At 40.7% G+C, this 23,945-nt stretch overlaps 1 long non-coding RNA gene across 1 annotated transcript in view; it reads left to right on the top strand.

The window, feature by feature from the left end:
- Positions 1–7,159: 7,159 nt before the first annotated feature.
- The window catches only part of LOC106733005 (uncharacterized), a 239,376-nt gene continuing 222,590 nt past the window's right edge, over positions 7,160–23,945 (top strand). Inside the window, exons 1-2 of the long non-coding RNA XR_001369252.4 lie at positions 7,160–7,243; positions 23,358–23,418. This is a non-coding gene — a long non-coding RNA (uncharacterized LOC106733005). The remainder of the gene's footprint in view (positions 7,244–23,357; positions 23,419–23,945) is intronic.

The raw sequence follows: 23,945 nt of genomic DNA, 5'->3' as shown, positions 1-23,945 counted from the left end.
ATTTATTCCCTGTGTAGGTACTTATAGACCATGACTAATTCACCCCTTAACTTTCGCTTTACTAAGCTAAGTACATGGAGCTTCTTGAGTCTACCACATAAATCATGTTTTCTAATTTTTTAATCATTCTCATGTCTCTTCTCTGAATCCTCTCCAATTTGTCACCATCTTTCTCGGATTGTGAACACTAGACCTGGACACAGTTTTCCAGGCATGAATGTACCAGTGCTAAATACAGAGGTAATATAAATCCTCTACTCCTGCTCAGGATCCCACTGTTTATGCACTAGCTTCTGTGAGTTCTAAAAGTTTTGTATGTTTTTTGCTAGCAGTCTCTAAAGGGATGAAATTCACTGCTTGGTCTATGTGTTCCACTCCATGGGGATTATATTATATGGTAGAAGGAGATGAGCTCTTTAATATTTTTATTGAAAGGCTTGCCCATTTGAACTGACAGCATGTCATTTTGTCCTTATGGCCATTTACACTAAGCCCTAGCAAAGTTACCTCCCTCTCTTTTACTTGATCTGCTTTCTTTTTCTCCTCTTCATTTCGGAATGTGTTCGCTCTTCTTTCTATTTTGTTGTCTTTTCTATATATATTTTTAGTTGTTTTAATTCATTTTCATGCCTTGTGTTTTTCAGTCCTCTTTTCTTGTGGCTCCATTTTCAGTCCATCCATTAATCTGAAGGCTACATGCAGTTTAACATACATTTCATGGGATTCCACGTACTCTTGCAGCTGAGTAGACACCTCAAGTCAATAGAAGCCCAGACTAAGCTGTTACTATGATTAGTTGTATTAAGGACCACTAAAGGAACAGGGAGACCACTTTACCATGTCTATAGCTGGAATTTTTCTGTATAAGGTTGAATGAGTCTGTAGTCATGCAACTTGCACTTTTCTTCTCATAAGCTTCACATCCTTTGGATTTCTCTGTGGTCTTTCAGCATGGAAAATAATTGAACAAGAAAATGTGTACAGCACTTATCCCATCCATATCAATAACTCATATGTCACTTACATGCCATAAAAGCTGTTTTACAATGATACTGTCACATCTTTGTTTTCACAGAGATTCCTCCATTCAAGGTACCAAAAATAGGTCATTCTAGAGGAATTGAAAACAAAATTTAGAGAAAAAAAAAAGGACTCGGGCAGGAGGAAGGGATGAGGCCCATGCGCATAAATAGTGAAGCATAAGTGATTGTGTGAATCCTGAATGTGTTGACACAGGAGAGAAATCCTATAGCTGGATATGTGTTCAGGGAGAAAACTGACGACCAAGAAGGCACTAACAAATTGGATTTGCAAAGTGAGTGAGAAGTGTATTTCATGAAACTTTTATACCTCTCCATATTTGTATGAAATGTACAATATCTGAGACTGATCAATTAGTTCAACTTCTTATGGTCTTCTAGGTCTTTCCTCTTTATTACATTGTGAAAAATAATTCTCCTCATTTGTTGTAGATCTTGGGCAGTCCCTCAATTAAGATGTACATTTCAAAAAAGGAAAATAAAATATATACTTGTGCTTTGTCTCAGAGTTTTAACCTCTTGGATCTGATAACATTCATAGTTCATTTGATTCAGACTTTCCTGCTTTGGGACTATCATTTCTGATTTTTCAGAGTGTTGACCCGAATCTCTCTGCTACACAGCTAGATGTAGGAGGCGAGACAAAACGAAACATACGGTATCAAAACAAGAAGGTATACAACTGCAATTCAAAATATGATGCAATTTACATATGAAAGTAAAACGCTATTCAGGTTTTTATGTTATTTGATTTTATTTATGTTATTTTATTTTTATTTTTATTTTCCATGAGCATATTTCATTGAAAAGTGAATTTTAAAAAACAGGCCTATAATCTACTTTGGCTATCATCTGAGGTCTTATCTACACTACCAAGTTTTGTTGACAAAACGTATGTCAGCACCCAAAAGTTGATAAAACAAAAATCACCAGAGTATGTTCACACTTGCTGCCTCTGACAAATTATGTCCACATTGGGGGTACCATCATTGACAATGTAAGCAATGCACTGCAGGTATGTATCCCACAGTGCAGTGTTATGGGAAGCTGCAGCTGTACAATCCTGCCCTGTTCATTGACAACCAATGCAACAGCAATTTATGGAACAATAGACTATCTCCCAAGTATGTTCCCAGACTGATATGAGGAAGACATGAAACTCTGACAATTCTGTAGTGAGGAAAAATATTCCTTGCAGTCTCCAACAGGTATATCCACGTATATCTTGAGAGCTAGTGCATAAGAACAAGCTATACCATGTGTGAGAGAGAAGAATTGGCTGGCTTGTTCAGTTCTCTTTGCCTCTCCATTTTCTTATAGGAAGTATTGGGTTTTAGTGGGTAATACTTTGTTTGGAATAACTTAAATTCTGTTGCAGTGATTTGTGGCCAGTTTCCCTCTTATCTGATTTGGCAACTTTCTACATACCTCATCATTTTGCTACTGCAGAACAAAGAATAAAAGAGTTTATGAATTTGTTTACAAATTAGTTGTCTCTCAGAGAATTGTTAAGTCTAGAACGTGGTCACTGGGCTCATGTCAAATTGGTTGGATCTGTTCAGAATGACAACTCCAGCTGTCATAATAAAAAAGTGTGTATCACCTAGAATTTATGCTATTAAGACTGACAGTAAAGAATTCAATAGAGACTGTCAACATCTACAGTTTGTCCCTCAGAGGGAACAATCAACAGAGCAAACTCTACAGATGGTGGATGCAGCATAAGAAGAATATTTAAAGACATGTAGAACTTGAAGGGGGAGATGGAACAGTGAAGTGTTACATTCTTCTGTCACTAGATGGTACTGTGTGAAAAATACTCTATTTAAATGAATCTGCTCATACTTAGAAGGCATTAAATAATATAGTGATGAACATACCTTTTCGGTACAAGTGAACTTTTTAGATAGTCCACATCAAAAAGCGTACATCTCCCCTGCACACTTATTTTGGAATAAACTATTCCAGAAGAAAAACTCTGAAATAGTGAGTCTACACACCAAATGCTGATTGAATTAGTGCTAAGCTATTTTGAAATAGAACATCTCCACTCATTGGATGTTGAATCACATTTAAGGCCACCCAGAAGCACTTTGGGCAGAGCATCAGGATAGCACTCACTTCCTGGAGGTGCTGCCTGAGGCTATCTGAGGCTCAACTTAAAGGGACCCCCCTGTACAGCCATGTCTTAGGTTCTTCATCTTTTCCTACCTCCTCGAGGGATAGCAAAGCCTTTTCTGTGCCTGCAGTGGTTGCCCTTGCAGACACCTAGGCTCTCTAGCCATGGAGCTGGAGCTGCATCCCAACAGTTGGTGGCTCTTACAGGTTGTACTGTACCTCCTGCAGCACTTTCTGTGGGATGCCTTCCAGGCCCTGCAGGAACACACCCCCTAGCTCATTGTGGGGAAATTCCTCATCTCTCTGTAGACACTGCTCATGCAGTACGACCTCTCCTGGCCTTCTCTGTACATTGTGCACTGTCACTTCTGGAGGGTGGACACCAGTTCTGATTGGTGGGATGGCTTGTCATGGAGCAGTGGGATGACCCGCAGTGGCACCAGAATTTTTGGATGAGGAAGGACACTTTTCTGGAGCTCTGTGAGTGGCTCACCCCTGCCCTTAGGTGACAGGACACTTACATGAGACCCACCATCTCTCTCCAAAAGCGGGTCACCATAGCCCTGTGGAAGCTCACCATGCCAGACAGCTACTGAACCTTTGGGAACCAGTTCGCAGGGGCGGCCCGTGAGCCTAGGTGCGCTAGGCAGCTGCCTAGGGTGCCGCTGGCCCGGGCACCCGATGATGACATCACGGGGCACTGGGGCACCCCGTGATGACGTCACAGCTGTTCAGGCAGGGGTGCCAATTGCGCCACCCCACCTAGAGTGCCAGCTCCTGCAGCCAGACTCGGGCTGCTCCTGCCAGTTCGTCATGGGGAGATCGACCATCAGGGCCCTGTTCATGCAGGTATGGCTCTCTTGGGCTATTGTACTAATAAGGGGTTGGACTGCTGGAATGGGGTTTCCTAGGGAAAGGAGGTGGTGGTGGTGCATGCCCCCTCCCCAGGAGGTTTTTCAGTCCTGCCTTCACAAAGAGGATGGGGTAAGAGGACGGTTGTTCCTACTGTGGGGAGAGGGTGGTTTGGGTTCAGGGACCAACCGAGGGCTACAGGGTAAGCATGAGGTCCAGGCTTGTGACGGCATAGAGATGGTGCTGGCCTCGTCTGGCTCCTTCTCTTCCTCAGTGCCTGCACACCCCTGGGAGGGTGATGACTGGTGTCTCCAGACCTAAGTCTACTACGGGGGGGTGGGAAGAAAAGGACTGATCCACCCCCTAGGATATGGTGGAGCTCATTATAGTAGCGACAGGTCTGCGGTGTTGCCCCAGAGCAGGAGCTGTGCTTCCTGGCCGTGACATAGACCTGCCTCAGCTCCTTTACTTTCATCTGCACCTGCTCCAGGGTGCACATGTGTCCCTTGGTGTCCAGTCTGTTGGCCATCTGGCTGTAAACATCCACATTCATGTGTCTGGTGCAGAGATCCTGGAGATTTGCCTCCTTGCCCCAGACCTCATCCAGGATCCAGGATCTCCACATAACACCAGGAAGGTATGCATCTCTTCTGTACCGGAGCAGTGGAGGGTTAGGTGGGATTAGTGGGAGCAACAGACTGGCTCATTTTGCCCAAATCTGAGGCTGTGCCAGCTGCTGAGCGTCTCAAGGCTGTCAGGGCCTGCTGAATGCCACAAGCCCTTTCCCCTATGGCTGCAACTTTAAGGGCTCCAGGGGAAGGGAGCTACAGAGTTTTTATAAGTATGGACTGAACAGCCAACAGGGCACCTGATGGAAGGGCTGGAGGCCAATTATTTTGAAATAACCTTGGTCTACATATGCACTATTCCAAAATAGCTATTTTGGAAGAGGCATTATTCCTCATAAAATGAGAGTTACAGATTCCAGAATAAGCTGCCTGTTATTTCAAAATTATTTTGAAATAACGGGCTTGCCATGTACACACTCACAAAGTTATTCCAGAATAACATCTGTTATTCTGAAATAATGCTGTTGTATAAATATGTCCAAACACAAGAACATGACACCAACCATCCTTCAGTAACATCTAAACATTGCTGAGTCATCCGAGAGACAGGAACTGTGACCAGCTTGAGGGAGAAGTTTGAAAATACAGTGTTGGAAACCAAAGTGTACTTATGACTGCCCTGTTATCAGTGCTTGGACTGGTAAGAGTCCTGGGTTCCTGCATGCAGGTAAAGATCCAATAGATCCTTGTCCTCTGTGTATTCTATCTGTCCATTTCCTTGGTAAATCTCTTAACTGTAGATCTTCCCTTTCAGAGGAGAAAGTGTAGTGGGTTTGAAGACTCACTAGGGAAACTTATAGGAGCAGAGAGCAATATTAGATATTGTAGTTTACAAGTAATACTGAAAACTATGTGTGCATACAGTGGAGTAACAAGCGAGAAAATAAACAAAGCTTTTAAATATTTTTCTGCATGAGTAATTCAATTCCCTGGAGAAGCAGCAATCTTTTCTGCCTACAAGACATTGGGGAATAGCACAGTTACAACTTCCTGTAATTAAAAATTATAGCCTTGGGTGTCAGTATTCAAATGCCTGTCTCGGGAGTATAACCTTTCAAGGTAAATTGCATCATGATGTTTCTGCTATTTTGGTGATTATATGACATTAAAATGCTGCCATATTTGTATTTGACATGCCATGTGTTGGGTATTGGGCATTTCAGTTCCAAGCATAAATCTACAATTTTAATGACTACTTCATTGATAATGACTGAACTCCTATATTTAGCGCAAATAAATTAGCACATATTCAAATCAGAACACAATTTGATAATGAACCTATTTCCTATTTAAATAGAAATTTGGTAGGGAACACTGAAATTATCCTTAAAATTTTCAAGTGGATGTACAAGAAAATCAGTGAAATTCCAGTTACTCAATAAAATTGAAAAGTTTTCCTGTTTTCTTTTTGATACAGACAGGCTCTATATAGTGTTCAAGGATATTTTCCTATATTCAGTGGATGTTGGCATCATTTTAACTTCCTATAGATTGGCTAACTTTATTCCAACTTATTACTGTACTGTAGTGCTGTTTTTACAAACATTGCATAAGAAAAATAGTGATGAAATAATTGGTTGACTGATCAGAAAGTACACTTTTTGTTTATGCTGTGACTATATTGGGGGGTATCAGGAGCACTTTTTTTCTCTAAATCAGAATCTCATTACTACAGTATATTTCTTAATGCCTTTCCATGAATCATCTTGGAGAATGGGCTGCCTGTAGTACAACAAAGTTTGATGCTCATTAAAACTCTTACTGAGAAATATGGGTTAAGCCTAATTATTTTGCTTCAGGTTCACCTTATAATAAAATCTGTCCCAAGCATATTCATCTTTAAAATTTCAAATTCTGAAAAATCAGCCTAGTATCATTTTTATCCCTAATTAGAAGATGTTTGGGAGCTCAAAGGCTTCTTAGCTCAGATAACTGAAAATGTAAAGTGCCAAGCTAATAAACAATGTCTTTAAACATGAAAAGTTTAAAAACTAATACAGTAAGGAAAAACTGTAAAAGAATAAAATGTCATGAATACTGTATCGTCATTCAAAAGCCTACTATCTTCCATTCTGATGTGAAGTATATTTGATAGTTATACATTTGAACAATAAACTGGAGCTCTTAATTAATCATCTTATACTTAGATTGTAAGTTATTTAGGGAGGGGACCATCTATTTATTATGTGTTTTACAGTAATGGAGACATGTTCCAAGAATGTGTCACCTAGGAATTTTGTAATACAGATACAATCATCATTTCATTTGTTGTTGCTCACTGCATCCTCCTCCTTGAATGGAGCAATGGCTACAGCAACACAGAGATTTAGGAATACAAAATTAATAAGAAATTCTATGCTAATGATGATCCATCACTCCAGAATCTTGTGTTCATCACAGGATACTTCAGAGCAAGGTTCTTAAAACCCTGCTTTACAAGTTACTGGGTAACTTGAGCATTGCTTAGGTCCTTAACTCAATTAACTTTTGTTTTTCTTCATTTAAATCATTAATCTGAGGTGGACTACACATGAGTTCAGTATGTAGGTTGCCCTAGGGAGAGAAGACTGCTCTAGCCCTCTCATGGCAGCAACTTGGAGCCAGGTGAGATGTACTTTTGCATGGCTATTGCAGTTCTAATGGGTACAGCTGAGAGAGGGGTATATGTCCCCTGCTGCGGGGAGGGAGGTGAGGGCGGCCAAGTCCAAGTTTGCCTGCCTCCTACACTCCCCAGATAGAGTGAGAAAGGCAGCAAAATGTGTACTTTCCCCTAACTCCATGATGGAGAACAGCCAACAATGTCCCCATACAAATCGGAGGGCATGAGCTTCACGCACACCTCCACTCTCCCTAAAGGACACCTGGGGGGTGGGAGATTTGGGGCAGGGGCAGTTCAGATGTGGAGAGGGGGTGGGGACACAACCCCAGCCAGGCTCTTAAACCTGCCTGGTGAATCTGTCTCTTTTCTGTATAGTTTTATGAGAAGCATTCCCATTCTAAGCACATCCCATTTTCCTGGCACAACCAAACCCTGATCATGCTTTACATTATGATAAGAGAAAGCTACATATCAAATTTGGTGGTCCTCGCTCTTACCATTTAGGAGGAGTTTTTGAACAAGCAGACAACCATACAGACACACTCACAGTCAGACACACTCTCTAAACTATATAGTAGATCAGTTCAGATGAGTACAAATTACCCTAATAACGTTTCTCAGTCATATTATGTGAGATTATTGGAAACATGGTAGTGCTGAGAATATTTGCAGCTGCAAAATTTAGGCTTTATTTTACAGCATTTATTGTTAATTTTTTAAAATTAATTATGATAATGTAGATAAGTGGTATTACTTCTTTCACTTTTAAAACCTTCAAAGCCAAATCTAGAAAATTAGCCCGCTTTTGTTTCTGACATTGTAACCCCATTGCTTCAAGGATATTAGAGAATCAAGGTTGGTGAGGTAAAAGCATTTATTGGACTAACTTCAGTTGGCAAAAGATATAAACATTGGCACTAACACAGAGCTTTTCAATTCTGAGAAAGTGTCACAAGTAAATACAGGATGGAACAGAATGCTTAGCTGAAGTAAGCAGTTAAAACTTCTGCAGTCATAGGATGAAGGAAGATCACCATTGTTGTGGTGATCCACAAATTCAGTGTCTTTGTTAAATCCATGATTTTAAGTGTCTAACAAATTTATGAATTTATGCTCCCCAGTGCATTATTTGAAGGTGTTGTGCAGGTTTCCTTTGAGGATGAGAACTGAGAGGTTATATATGGAGGGATCACTGTGTGACAAGTTTTTGTCTATGCATGATAAATCATCTTTTTTTTTCATTTTTCTGCAGAAAAAGTGTAGTGGTTGTCTTGCTTAACTTACACATTTATTAGGGATTTTAGTGCACTAGATGCCAAACACCATATATAGGACCCATAGATCTTGAAAAGTTTGTTGTGGATATTATTGATTATCATAGCAGAGGAGGCAATATGTCTAAAATTTTTTCATCTGTTGTTCTTGAAGGGTCTGGTGCCACTGAGTTGATCCTGATCTGTATGGGTACGTCTACACTGCATCCCTAGTTCAGACTAGGGATGCAAATGGAGACGACGGAAGTAGTTAATGAAGCGGAGATTTAAATATCCCGCGCTTCATTAACATGATCTCGCCGGCATGTTAGTTCGAATCACAGCTGATTCGAACTAGGAAGTGCGCGCCGGGATGCATTAGTTCGGACTAAAGCCCTTAGTCTGAACAAACGTTAGTCCTCAGTTTTGCTGATTAAGAAGGAAGTGGGGAGAAGTACGGGTGGCAAGGAGATATAGGAGAAGGAAGAACAAAAAATGACAGCTTAGAGCAAAAACATTAAAAAAAACACCCATACAAAATATACACATAGTGCCATGCATAGACTTATTGCCATGCATGACTGGTTCTGGGATCACAGGCATACTGTATCCTGAGTGGTATCTTTCCACTCACCACTGGGGTGGCCTGCTTTCCATTCTACAAAACTGAACATCTTTGCCCTGCCCCTCACTCACAGAATCATAGAGCTGGAAGAGACCTCAGAAGGTCAATAAGTTCAGCCCCCTGCTCTAGGCAGGACCAATCCCAACTAAATAAACACAGCCAGGGCTTTGTCAAGCTGAGACTCAAACACCTCTAGGGATGGAGACTCCACTACTTCCCTAGATAAACCATTCTAGTGCTTTACTACCCTCCTAGTATAATAGTTTTTCCTAATATCCAACCTGGACCGCTCCCACCACAACTTGAGACATTTGCTCCTTGTTCTGCCATTCGTCACTACTGAGAACAGCCTTTCTCCATCCTCTTTGGAACCTCCCTTCAGGAAGTTGAAGGCTGCTATCAAAACCCCCCTCACTCTTTGCTTCTGCAGACTAAACAGACCCAAGTCCCTCAGCCTCTCCTCGTAGGTCATATGCTCCAGCCCCCTAATCATTTTGGTTGCCCTCCGCTGGACCCTCTCCAATGCTTCCGCATCCTTTTTGTAGTGGGGGGCCCAGAACTGGACACAATACTCCAGATGTGGCCTCACCAAAGCCGAATAAAGGGGAAGAATGACATCTCTGGATCTGCTGGCAATGCTCCTCTTAATGCATCCTAATATGCCATTAGCCTTCTTGGCTACAAGGGCACACTGTTGACTCATATCTAGCTTCCCTGGATCATCCTTCTTCCCTTTTTTGAAGATGGGCACTACATTTGCCTTTTTCCAGTCATCTGGGATTTCTCCTGATCTCCACAACTTTTCAAAGATAATGGCCAAAACCTCCTCAATGATATTTGCCAACTCCCTCACTCATATTCTACAAGTTGGCTCAGAGAGCTGGGGTTCAGAAGGGATTGAGGGCTCCGTTCAAGTGTGTGGGCTCAGAGGTGGGGTCAGTAATGAAGTGTTTGGGGTACAGAAGAATGCTGTGGGCTGGGACTTAGGGTATGTCTACATTACAGCGCTAATTCAAACTAACTTAGTTCGAATTAGTTAATTCGAACTAAGCTAATTCAAACTAACGGATCCAGACTAAAAAACTAGTTTGAATTAGCGTTTTGCTAATTCGAACTAGCATGTCCACATTAAGTGGACCCTGAACCGGGGTTAAGGATGGCGGGAAGCAGTGCCGGCATAGCATCAGATGAGGACTTAGAGCGTGGAGCTGCTGCCTCAGGCTAGCCGAGGGCTGTGCTTAAAGGGACCCGACCCCCACCCCGGACTGACAGTTCTCAGGGGTGCCCCGCTTGCAAAGCAGTCCTGGCTTGGAGTGCCCTGAGTGTTCACACTGGGCACATAACAGCACGCGGCCATCAGACCGGCTGCACTTGCCGCAGGCTGCCATCTGGGGAGAGAAGGCAATTGTGGGGCTGCAGGAGAGCTTCCACCCCCAGAAACCCACAGAGCCAGCCCAGTCTTCCCCATCGGGGGCGTGTACCCCATTCCTCCCTCACCTCCTTCCACTTACCCTTCCCTAGCCCCCCTTCTTGATGTACAAAATAAAGAAAACGTGTGGTCAAAAATAGAATATCTCTTTATTGAACAAAACTCGGGGAGACTGGGAAAAGGAGGTGGGAGAGGGGAAGAGAGAGGGTGGGAGAGGGGAGGGCAACTAAAATGATCAGATGTTTGGAAGAGGTCCCATATGAAGAGAGGCTAAAGAGACTGGGACTTTTCAGTTAAGAAAAGAGGTGACTGAGGGGGGATAGGATAGAGGTCTATAAAAGCATGAGTGGGGTGGAGAGGGTGCATACAGAAAAGTTCTTCATTAGTTCCCATAATAGAAGGACTAGAGGACACCAAAGGAAAGGAATGGGTAGCAGGCTTCAAACTAGTAAGAGAAAGTTGTTCTTCACAAAGCAAAGAGTCAACCTGCGGAACTCCTTGCTGCAGGAGGCTGTGAAGGCTAGAACTAGAAGAGAGTTTAAAGAGAAGTGAGATAAAGTGATGGAGGTTGGATCCATGGAGTGGTATTAGCCAGGGGGTAGGAGTTGTGTCCCTGCCCAAAGTTTGTGGAAGGCTGGAGAGGGATGGCACGAGAAAAATGGCTTGGTCACTGGCTTCGGTCCATCCCCTCCAGGGTCCCTAGGGTTGGCTGCTGTCAGCAGACAGGCTACTGGGCTCGATGGACCTTTGGTCTGACCCAGGATGGCCATTGTAAGCTCAGAGCTCAGGGTTGGGGGTCTGGGTGGACCACCTTGATTTTCATGCTCACCTGCTCCTGGGTGGCCAGGCTGGCAGCTCTCCTGCCCTAGACGGCCACTTTCCTGTGCCTAGTGCGGAGGTCGTGGACGAGGTCCATGATGTCCGTTCTAGACCAGGCGGGTGCCCACCTCTTGCGGTCCCGGGTAAGCTCCCGGGAGCCGCCAGCCTGGTCCCGGGAAGAGGCGGAGGACTGGGGGGCATCGGGTGGCTGGCTCGAGCCGTGCCAGGTGCAGGGTCTGCTGGCTGGATGCTGGCAGGCTTGCACCTGGCACGGGCACCGTAGCCAGCCCGTGCCCCTTTAAGGGGTCTGGGGCCGGGAGGGGGGCAATAGAGTTTCCCTGGTGTTGGCCAGAGTGGCCACCAGGGAAACCTGGGGAGGGCTAGCCTCCCACTAGTTCAAATTAAGGGGCTACACACCCCTTAATTCGAACTAGTAAGTTCAAACTAGGCTTAGTCCTCGTGGAATGAGGTTTACCTAGTTCGAACTAAGCGCTCCGCTAGTTCGAATTAAGTTCAAACTAGCGGAGCGCTAGTGTAGCGCCTATCAAAGTTAATTCGAACTAACGTTAGTTAGTTCGAATTAACTTTGTAGTGTAGACATACTCTTAGGGAGTCAGAGGATGAGAGGGAGCTCTGGGTTGGGCAGGGTTGGGGAAAGGGACAATATGAGGATTCTGGCTGGGTATGCAGACTCTGGGGTGGGGCTGGGGATGAGGCAGTTATTCCTGGTTAATGGGAGCAGCAGAGCAATGCTTGGTTGCCTGGGTTCCCTCTAAGCCTCTGATGGAGCAGGGCTGATTAATGACCTGTGAAGCTGTTCTGCCACACAGTTTAGAGGGAACACTGCTGGTCCCCCTACTCATCATTATAATAAAATCACAATAAACAAGCATAAGAACATAATATGAGAATAGCCACAGATCCATCTAGTCCAGCTGATAGTGGCCAGTGCCAGGTGCCCGGGAAGGAATGAACATAACAGGCAATCATCAAGTAATCCATTCTCTGCCACCCATTCCGAGCTTCTGACAGAGGCTAAAGACACCATCCCTGCCCATCCTAGCTAATACCTACTGATGGACCTCCATCATCCTCCATGAATATCTCTAACTCTATTTTGAACGCTGTTATAGTCTTGGACTTCACAACATCCACTAGGAAGGAGTTCCACAAACTTTTCTATGACATCTTGCAAGTAGGAGTAGCATCCATTACACTTCCAGCACTTCAAATGTCAATCTGCCAGGGTTTAAGGGCCTTCAATTGGGGGATGTAGCAAGACAACATGGTTTCTCTTTGGCACCAATTTTGAAAAGAGGAATGAGAGCCTACAGAGCAACAGGGAACAGTACTGCCCTCTGTCCTGCGGTGTCCGTCAATGTGAAGCTAACAAAGAATGTATCTATCACAAACAAATGGTTCAAGTTTATCTATCCAATTAAGGATTAGAGGAAATGTTTCATTAACTCCCATACACAAATACAGGAGCAAAAGCACTTAATAGTACTAATTCACAATTTAAAAAAATCCTTTCCACTATCAGTTCATTCCCATGAGATCAATTTAGGATGATGTTCCCTCAATTCTGCTATGGGGGAATGTCACATTTAACCATTTGATGAGAATTGATGTTCATGTTCCAAAAGTTAATAAAAATATAAGGTTGGTCTAGATGAGATAACCCAAAAAAGTAAAGAAGTTAGACACAGTCACTGGATAATTGAATATGAGCAAGTAGGGCACGCATAACAATTAGCAAGTACATTTAGTATAAAGCAGAACAGATACTCAATTCACCATAGGCTGTTTAAAATACTTCCTGTTTCTAGTGGCTTTTGAAATGGATGCATTTCGTCACCAACCTTGGCATCAAAATCCACTTAAAAAGTCACAAAATATGCATGCCCTCCTGCATGGTGAGTTCTCTAGTTTTTCCAAAGGCTAATCTCTGATCACCCCCACATATTTAGAAAAATGTTGCAAAATAATTATCTTATTTTGTGGCCTAACAAAATATTTGGGGGGAGGAGGGGAATTGTTCTTTCCATAAACTAACTACACTATTTATAGTAACTCTGAGAAAATTGATAATCAATGCATTTTGACTTGTGAGACCAGCTTAGAAGCTAGGAACCCATGTGCTTTTTCCTAAATCATATTTAAAATCATCCAGCAGACTGAGCACTTCTGAAAGGAGCTAGAGAACAAATTCTGCAGGTTAGCCTCTCTCTGTTCCTTCAGGTCCTCCTATAATTCTCAGATAATTGCATCAACATCTCCAGTTGCAGTCTGCCACTGGAGATTTAAGAGAAGATAAGTCTATTAGGTCTCTCTGCACCTTGGCAGATAGCTCTTGAACCTGATCATACCCCAATGATATTTGCCCTTCTGCTTTCTTCACTCATCTTGTCAGCATTTGCAGAGGAGCTAATTGAAGCAACTGTTATGATTTTGGTATTGAATATGACTGCAACAGTTTTCTCATGCAGAGCTGCCACAGAGTAACTTCATTAAGCACCTTGTGGATTGGGGTGAAGATCTCTCTTCACCTTGTCTTTTAGCCATGCACAGAGCCCATAGCAGTTCAATATTTGCTTGCTGATATTCTGGTGATATTGGGATACCTATTCATTGGGAGGGGAGAGGGGGAAGAGTCACAGGTCTCAGAAGCCAGATGATGTATCTGGAATTTGTGTGTATGTAAAGTGCTTTGAGATCTACTAATGAAAAGCAATATGTAAGAGCTTCATTTTCTTTTTTTTCTCCTTTCTCATTTTTCTCGCCATTAATACCATTAAACTCCCCACACTTTGGATGATGATGAAAGTCTTAGATCATATTCTAGAAATCTCTAAAGCTAACACAACATTTCCATATTTAATAATAACACAGTGTTAAGATTAGATACTTGTAAGCTACCATACTGGAAATGCACACCTTAGCCTATTGCAGGCAGGGTTGGAGCCCAGTCTGACCTCAGTTTGGTACAAAGCACTCATTTTTAGGTGTGGTGAGTTGAGAGATATTAGTCAACAAAATTGTCTTTGATTTGGGACCGAATATGGATACTTTTTACCCTTCTAACAATTTGATTTAGGGGAGAGATTCCCCGCTTAGGGAGGAATATAAGAAATCTTTCTCTAGCTGGTTACTAAAATTGTACTGATTTGAAACTGCTGAGAAATATCAATGATTATAGGTTGATTTTCTAAACTTTTTACAGAATTTTAGTAAGTATATTGCCTAATTTAGTATGCAGGTTAGCTTGTCCATATTAAACTGATAATTTTTATAAATAGTTAATTTTGTTCCTTCAGAGAAAGTAGAAAAATCTACTAAGATTTTCTCTCTGTTCTCCTTTCATTTAGATTGCTCATACTTACAAGCAGATAGTTATATCATACAAACAAAAATATCTTCCTTGAACCAAAAACTTGAAGGACTTGGAGAAATTTAGGCAACAGGAATAGTTATTTTGTTTCAGTGAGAAAAGACATGAGTGATTTGTTGTTTTATCATGTTGGAACACACACTAAATCATTCATTCTACATAGATTTTTCATGGCACATTACACAATGGTGTAAAGAGGCTGCAAATTACATGGTATGTTCGCTACACATATCAAATGTCACAAAAACTGAAGCTTGGATAGGAGCTATTTATTGAGATAGAAGTCAGAGCAAAATCCTGAAGTCCTAAGTCAAATTCTACATCCAATTTTCTAGGTGCCCCAGCAATTCTCATTCCTTATAAATTGACTGAATAAATCTGTCCCTACATAATATTTCAAAATGTGTATATAGAGGAGAACGGGGGTGTACTTGGGATTAACACGTAAATGTCATGTTGAACAATAGCCTTTATGGCTGACATTAAGTAGGCTTTGACATCACCTTTTTCAGTGTCCCTTCCATTCACATTAGATGTTTGGATCTCATTTGAAGTTAGTACTCTTTTGAAGGCAGCTGTTACATTTAAGACTTTCAGTCTGATTTCAGTTCCTAGCCTATTTCACTGATGAATCATGTCTTGGTTCACTGCAGTTACCTTGATAAAATAAGCAAGAATTATGACTCAAATTCTGTCAGTCGTTTATGACCATTTTTGTGGTTAAAAAGCTCCAGCAGAAACAGTAATTAACATCTGAGCACATTAGCCATTTAGTAATAAACAATTTTAAGAGAATCTGTATTGCACTGATAAACCTCATACAAATGAATGTAACAATGCCAACAGGTTTTATAAATGGGTTTGATATTAAACGTTTTCAAATGGTGCAGACATTTATTAATTTCCTGAGTTGTTGTGCTCCAGGACTCTATTGTGTCAGGACTTACAGCGTGACCTACTGTAGATTTTGCATAGCACATGGCATTACAGAGCTATTCTATTTGAATAAGACAGCTGCCATTCTGTCACATGGATTTTTTTTTCACCATACAAAGGGATACTCAGCCAGTAAAGGTCAGGCAGTGAATTTGCAAATGAAGCAGAAAAATGGCAGGAAGAATTGGACAAGATTGTGCCTTTAAGTATAGACATTAACAGAAAGTGCAGGGAAAGCTACAGCTACCACACCAGGAGTAGCCCTAGAAAGCAGGCTGCCACATCAGAAACACCTCTGAGACACCATTGCCCTCTGTTTCTAATAGTCCTCTCCACTGAGTAGCAATCTGCTGCTGATATATACCGAAGAAAATGTAGACACCCCTGCAGTATCTCAACTGTGCTGATAGGCATGGTACGAGTACAGACTCCTGTCTTCACCTATTTCCCAGCTTTCCCTGCCCACCTGCTCTTAAACAGTGTATTCAGGCATTCAGTGTTCAATGACCCAAGGCTTGGGTAGCGGACCCACAGAGATTAGGAGAGTTCTTCCTTTCCCTCCATCCCCTCCATTCCCTCCATCCCCCTAAGCCACCAATTAATCCAAGGTATTTTTCATTGCATTACTGGTCTGTGGGACTGTGTTATATTTGCCAGGTTTTTTATTCATGAACAATATTTGCCTGGAATACATTCATTTATTCAGTTTTGAAAGCCAATATTTTCAAACAACAAAAGCTGGGCAGATGAGAAATGTACCTGGACGGTCAGCAAATCTGGGTTATTCAGATGGGGTATGTGGGAGTGTATCTCAAAGGAGATGACTCATGAAGAATGTTGTTCAGTACCTTTCATTTTCCATTGAAGCAGATCCACCTCTGATTGAGCTCTCCTACTGATTTTCAATGTCTCACTTGATACAGGGAGAAAGGTATTTGCTTGAGTTGGAAGGTTCCAGGTCACTTAGTATTTTAGATGTCACAAATTTACCCAAAGGCTAATAGATGTCTATTTCCCCCTTGTGAATCTAGCCCTAAATAGCCAATAGTCTAACAGCTATTGTAGATACCTAAATCCAACATTTTGGCACCATTGACATTCACAACCCCGCCCCCCCCCCCTCCGCATCCCTCTTCCCCCATACTTCAGTTCATGCCTAAATCCGTAGGTACCTAAAGTTCCTAAGTTTCCTCTACATGAAGTGTCTGCCTTTGGGCATAAGGAAAGCCTAACTTCCAAAGAGCACTGTGTGGGATTCCCTACCTATCTCACCTTTAGAGCAGAATCTGAGCATGCCTAAACATGCACAAAAATGATAATACCTATGCCTCATCATTACAATGAGTAGCCCTGTGCTTAGAATATTCATGCAATATGGGAGATACAGGAGCTACCTGATTCAGAGCAGAGGGTTGAACCCAGCTCAGAACCATAAGCACTGGTGGGATGCTGGAGGGGAGTCTCTCACAGTCACTCCAGCTGAAGCTGTTCCACTTGTATGAAATATGGAAATAGTCATTGCTTAAAGACGGAGTGAGAATGATGTTATTGGCCAGTGGTCAGGACATTCACATGAGAGATCTAATGTGCTTAGTCTAGATTGTCTATCAATAGGAGTGCCACACTGTATGCTGGCTGCAGCCTCTAAATGGATATGAAGGTTTGCTCATTTATAGTGACCTCCAATGTAGAAGTAGGGGGGGGGAAGCATGAATAGTGGTGGTGACAGTGTTGCCTGAAGGAATAAGCTCTGACGTCCTGATTTCATGTACCTGGGATGGAGGGAAGATGTGGTCATTCCCATTATTTGAGTATTAATGAGAATAAATTAATATTATGAATTACTGTAAGACCTGTAGCCTGAAACAATGAACAGTTAAAGACTGTTGTAGTTGTATTGACCTTTGTTCACCAATGGATGAGAGCTCTCTGCTCTCATCCATTGGTGAACAAAGGTCAGTACAACTACAGAGAGAGCCTCAATTGAATAAGTTTTCTATTCAAAATGCCTCCAGTGACACTTTGGGAATTAACTACGTACAAACTCAAAATTGATTGGCTGATGGAAATGGAACAAGAATGAGTCCGTTGTAGCAAAGATTCTGCTCAAGGATTAATTGTATTGGCTTCTTACTCTGAAGATTCAATGCTGATGAGAGAACTTTGCAGGGCAAGCTGACTGAAAGTGAGGACTTTTCCGCAGAAGATGACAGGTTCAATGCAGAGTGTGTTCTTGGCTGAAACTGTGAAAAACTGCAGAAATGCAGAGTTGTAGAGCTGGGTGAACTTCAGTGAAGCTTCTCCTAAAATCACAATAATCTCACTAAAATCACAATAGCTGGGTTAGATGGTGGAGCCTCAGGACAGGAGCAGGTTTCACTTTCCAAGAACCTGGAGTCATGTGCGCACCTCCAGGTTTTGGGGAAATGCTTCCTACATTGGAAGGAACCCCTGAATGGGGTTTAGCAGATATGAACAGGAGATCTGATGTGATAAGAAGATATTTGGCTATTGAACATTCACTGGTGAGTGTGGAGCCAAGTTGATGGAATTCTCAATATGCAGCAGCACTCTAAAAGCTAACAGAATGCTAGGAGCCATAAGGAAAGGGAGTTGTAAGAATTAAAATATTGCAATGCCACTCTGTGAAGCTATGGTACACCTACATCTTGAATGTTGCGTGCAGTTCTGATTACCCCATCTCAGAAAAAAAAAAATTAGAATTTGAAAAAGTACAGATAAAGAAAACACAGCTTATTAGGAGGATGGAATAACTTTCAAATGAGGAGAGATTAAAAAGACTGGTAATGTTCAGTTTAGCAAAAAAGCAAATGGGCAGAGGGCTGTCTCTTCCAGCCCTATGATTCTGTGAAATATGGGAGTTTATAATGGAAGTGTATAATATCATGAATGATATGTAAAAAGTGAATGAGAGAGTATTATTTACCTCTTTACAAAACGAAGAATCAGGGTCATCCAATGAAATTAACAGGCCGGTTTCAAACAACATAAGGAAGCACTTCTTCATGCACTATACAGTCAACCTGGGGAACTCATTATCTGGGCATAGTGTGAAGGCCAAAGGCCAATGGGTTCTATAAAAAAAATAGATAAATTCATTGAGGGCACATCTATCATTGACTCTTAGGTACAGGGGAAAAAATTAATGATAAACATTTGGGGGTGTGCTATGTTGAGGGGTAGGCAGTCAATTAGGCACACTGGAAGGAGTGAGGAGTTGGATGTATGTGTGGTGGGGATAGAGGAAGCATGAAGATGAATTATGTTTGTGTGTGGATTCATTAGAGAGATAGGAAGAAAGATATTGGATTGGAATCCTATCTTTGGATCAGCAGGGGATACAGGTTTTCTAGCTAATGTGTGTGGAGTGGGAGCATTGTGTATGTGTCAGTAAAAGAGAAACCAGAAGTACTTTTAAAATATTTCAGTTAATCAGGAATCTGAGGTATAGTAATTATAACCTGAGCCTGATTTTTAGAGAGGCTGAGCATGGGAATCTCCCTTTAATATCAGAAAGAGTTGTGAATATTCATACCTCTTTGTATGTTAGGCCTTTAATGTGACTCACCCAAGGACCCGCAGGATACTTATGATAGATCAAGAAAGGCAGAGACTATCAAGTCTCTATAACCCCAAATCTTGTGCTTTAATTACAAGATTATCTTTCTTTCCCATTTCCTATTTTGTACAGTAATCTCAACTAGGAGCAGTTACTCTGAGATACATATTTCATTGATTTTAGTTCCACTAAGTCAAGTCATTTTCTCAATTAAATTATTGGTTCCAATAAAGATATCTTCACAATTGCTCAAAAAGCATTAATTTCAAATGCCAAAAATGTGATTGAATTCATTCAAATAAATGATTAAATCAAACTATAATTTAATTTGGTCTTCCTCACTTATCTGCATTTCAGTAAAGAAGTTTTAATACTTCAGTTTTTTTGTAGATACTTTTAGACCTATTTCAATTAGCTAAAAATCCTCCAAAAATTATTTGAAAGGCTTCTATATAAGCTGAACAAATTCCTTTTTAATCAAGGATGCAGGAAAATGCTGTCTCTCCATCTCCCCATCAGAGACCTAACAGACATACATTTTAAGTAATCTAAACAGTCTGTTGCATCTGCTAATGTCATGCAAGAGTATGAATATGAAGGTTATTAATATTTCAAGAATCTAATTTTCTCTACGTTATATTTTTAATGAATTTTGATATTACTTAGGTATCTCCAACTAGCAATTGTGACATTTAAAACTCTGAGGAAAAACCATTGCTGAAATGAAGTATTTTAGGTTTGAATGTATCTGAAGTACATGATTTACAGCATATGGTGTTTATACTGTAAGTAGTGCAATAGAACAACTAGGAACAGATTACGTAACCCATAGGTAATCTAATATGGCCAGATGGTGCCATACAGGTCCATGCACAGAAAAATGTCTCCCTGTTCTTCAGCTGAAAGGGATAGGCATCCCCTTTCTGGAAACTCTTTGGAATCCACATCAGGGAACAGATGAGCTCATAATGTGTGGCGGGGGGGAAATGATACCATGATCATCAGCTCTACAGAAATTAGATAGATATTACATTCTAGGGTTGCATTTTTTAAGGGAGGCATGATAGAGCAGGAGAAAGTCCTTCTGCAATGGGGGGAAGAATAATCCCCAGAAACATGGCTCCACTGGAGAAGGGTTGTCAGAGAGCAAGATAGGATGGTATGAATCCCAGAACCAGAACAGATATATTAGACTAGAGCTAGCTGAAAAAGGGAAATCATCTTCTGTGAAAATTGTCAGGTTCTGTGGAGCTGAGGGGCATCTCCTTGCTTTGCCTCTGTGTCCCCAGAGCTAGAGGAAGAAATCAGGGACCACCCCCTCTGCATTTTACCAAAGGTTTAATTTAATCACTATTGTGGGTTTAGAGAAATATTTAGCTTTCCTGTAATTTTGGACAGCTCTACATGAGACCTTTGCTTGGACAGCCCCATAACTCTGCTGGATCTCAAAACCATCAGGATGAATTCCAGGAAATTTGCAGAGCTTGTGGCTCATTGCAAAAGAAGACTCAGGAGGAATGCCATGAAAATAACTTTATGAAGATTCTCTCCCCCTCTGTCCCTTTCTGTGTTTTTCTCCCCCCTCTCCAACATTTTCCAAATCAATAACTCTTATGGAGAAAAAGCTCTTATAGTACATAAGCCCATGCTTAACAAGTAACCTGGTGAGTCACAGGCAGAAAAGTGATATATCTTAATCCCAGCTCTTCATCTAAAAAGCTTACACTGGGACAGGTTGTTATACAAATATATTAAAAGTCCTGATGATGGGAGTATTGTAGTTCAGTTGACTGCTGACATACGCTATAGGTGATAAAACCTTATGACACCATTTGGAAGTTTTATAAGGCACGTCTCTGGAATAGGTCAGATGTATCTTTTTTATGATTTTTCAATACCTTTTAAAGGGACACCTGGCTATCTACTATAAAACCATAGAACAAGACATAGAACAAATTCTTTAAAAAGAATTACATCCAAGAACCTGTTTATGGTAAGAAACTAGCTTCACAAGCAGTCAATACTTTAATCCAAGGAACTTTTCTTTGACTCTTTGAAATTTGGCATCACTTTTTCAACTACTGCTCAGCTATAATCTTGAACAGGGTAAAGGGAATAATTACAACACACTGAAAGAATTTTGATACTTTATCTTCTTGCAGACTATCTGTGAATATTCTTGAATGTACCTTTGACTAATATCTTGTCCATGTTTTTGCTCTGAAAATGGATTGTCAATATTAAACAAATAGACTTAAATTCTTTTATATATATATGCTTCTTTCCCCCCTCTTCCCCTACATATGGGCTCAATATTTACATTGATTTACATCAATTTACATCATACTCCATATATTCATTATGTGAATGTAGTTCTCAAAACCCAAGATGCTTTAATGGAAATATTCTAGTTGGAAGAGATAGGGCCTAACTAAAACCCCAGAGCAGACAGTCTCAGATTTGGGGGACACTTAAATCTGGTTTAGATTTAGAATCTTATCAGAACTAAAGGGCTGACTCTGTCTTTATAAGATTCTAAACCAAAATTCTCAGTCTTTAACTCCTCAATTTTAGGGGAGTTTGGATCCAGATCTGAACTGTTTAGGTGCAGGCCCATCTTTGCTAATGAAATTTACTCAGCTTAATATGCTTAAAAATAGGGTGAGGGTAGTGAAGCAGACTACAGCTGTATATTATATACATGCATGCTGCACATATCTTCAGGCTTAGGCAATAAACTGCATCAGTCCATTAGTCTGAATATTGCATACAAAGAAATATGGCAAATAGAGTATTTTATGCTACATCTAGAAACAGTTCCGAAAGAATAAAATATTTTACAGTAACTATCTTGTAATCATTAAATTAAAGGGCTAGATTCTGCTATCATTGCTCATATTGAGTATCCCCATTAAAAAGCAAAGGGGGAAGAAGCTGGATAGTAGTATTTTCTTCCAAATAAAAATTCAGGCTATTAAAATGTCTCTGAGAGAAAAAAATATCTTTTAAAATTATATAATGAGATTCTATTAAGCAGAGACAGCTTACCTACAATATGTGCTGTAGTAAGATAAGAATCTTACCTGTTAAATTGGAATCAAAACAGTTAAGTGTTATTTTACAGTAACTGTAAAATAACTTATTAATTATGACAAACTTTTTCTTATGTTTGAGACCGACCAGAAAATGTGTTCTATTTCTGTAATGTGAATAGAAAAGTAAATGAACTGTTTGATTTTATTATGAATGAGTCTATATAATTAATAAGTTATAAATTTGTCAGTCCCAGATTAATGAGAAAAAAAGGCTGTTTGCAGTGAATATGCTGTTAAAAGCAACATGAGGGATGCAGTGGTATTTTAGCTCTAATTTTATTGTGTGATGTTTGACATAATTATCTCTGGTTCAGTATAATTCTTTTCAAAGAAATTCTGCAATAAATTGCAGTGGCTATCTGTTTATTTTACCCCAGTATTTGAGTGCAGCTGGGTAGGAATGAAACTTAGTATTTATCATAATCTGCTTCATTTGTTCAGTCCCTATGCAGCAATACCAATTAGAATTTTATCAAAGTCTTCCTTATAGCAATAATGATAATCCTTTAGCATCTATCTGGATTAGGTCTCTGTTTTATTCTACTAATGAATACACTGGAGAGGTCTGGGCAACTTTACAGAAAAATTAACCTTAGAGCATAACCATTTAAAGTGTTCATTATGCTGGACACCTGCAAACTGTACTGAGCTTACATGCAATTTACTAGACCCTCCCAGGCGTGCTTTAGAGCATACTGAAGAGAGCACGAATAAAACAACAATTAAATTGTAATGATGTTAGAATGGTATTGTCATATAGCCGATAAACATCAGATGTGGAATAACATCAGATATCAGTTGTGGAATATTTCCAGCAATATCATTTACTTCCTAAGCTACAAATCTTAGAATTAATTGCAGAGGCATTATTTATGATACTCACAATCTGCTAGCATTGCATAGCTAACTTCTTTGTGCTGTGTAAAGCATTGTGTTTAACACATTCACCATGGATATCCTACATGTGGTATGTTTTGTTCCTTACCCACAGGCTCACATCACTACCGCAAATACTACTTGTAACTCTGAAATTGGCCTGATAATGGGAAGGGGTAAGTAGAGAAAATAATTGCTATTCTCTGTTTTCAAGTATTTGTATCCCCAAGCCTCTCTACATTATATGTGTTAAACAAAACCTGACAGTCTCTTCATTATCTCATTATGCTACAATTATAGTGCACTCCAGTGCCAAGGCCCAAGAGTAATTCATTTGCATTGTTCATCAAGCTAAACTTTTGTCTCCAGAACTAAATTCAAACCAACTCTGAAAACATAAAGCACTGAGTGTTGGGCTATTGGTATCATATAAATTTATCAGGAAAATAATCTGGACTTTTAGTAACAGAAAGAAGAGTTAAATTGGTCTTTGTATGATTTAATCAGTTTCTGGAATTATTAATTCATTTCTTTCTTCATTGAGGACTCTGCCCCAGTTGACCAGACTCATTATCAGGGGCAGAGTAGCTTCACTGTTCATCAAGATGCTATCTACAAGCATAAGTTGCAACTGAAAGGCTTGCCCCTTAAATGCAAGCAGCTGTACAACTCCCTCTTCCCACAATAGGGGCAGACCTTACGG

Source organism: Pelodiscus sinensis, chromosome 4 (genome assembly GCF_052426305.1).
Source record: "Pelodiscus sinensis isolate ZL-2025 chromosome 4, ASM5242630v1, whole genome shotgun sequence".
In the NCBI taxonomy this organism is placed as follows: Eukaryota; Metazoa; Chordata; order Testudines; family Trionychidae; genus Pelodiscus; species Pelodiscus sinensis.
Note: the sequence above shows the minus strand (reverse complement) of the source record. Positions and strands in the feature narration are given on the sequence as shown.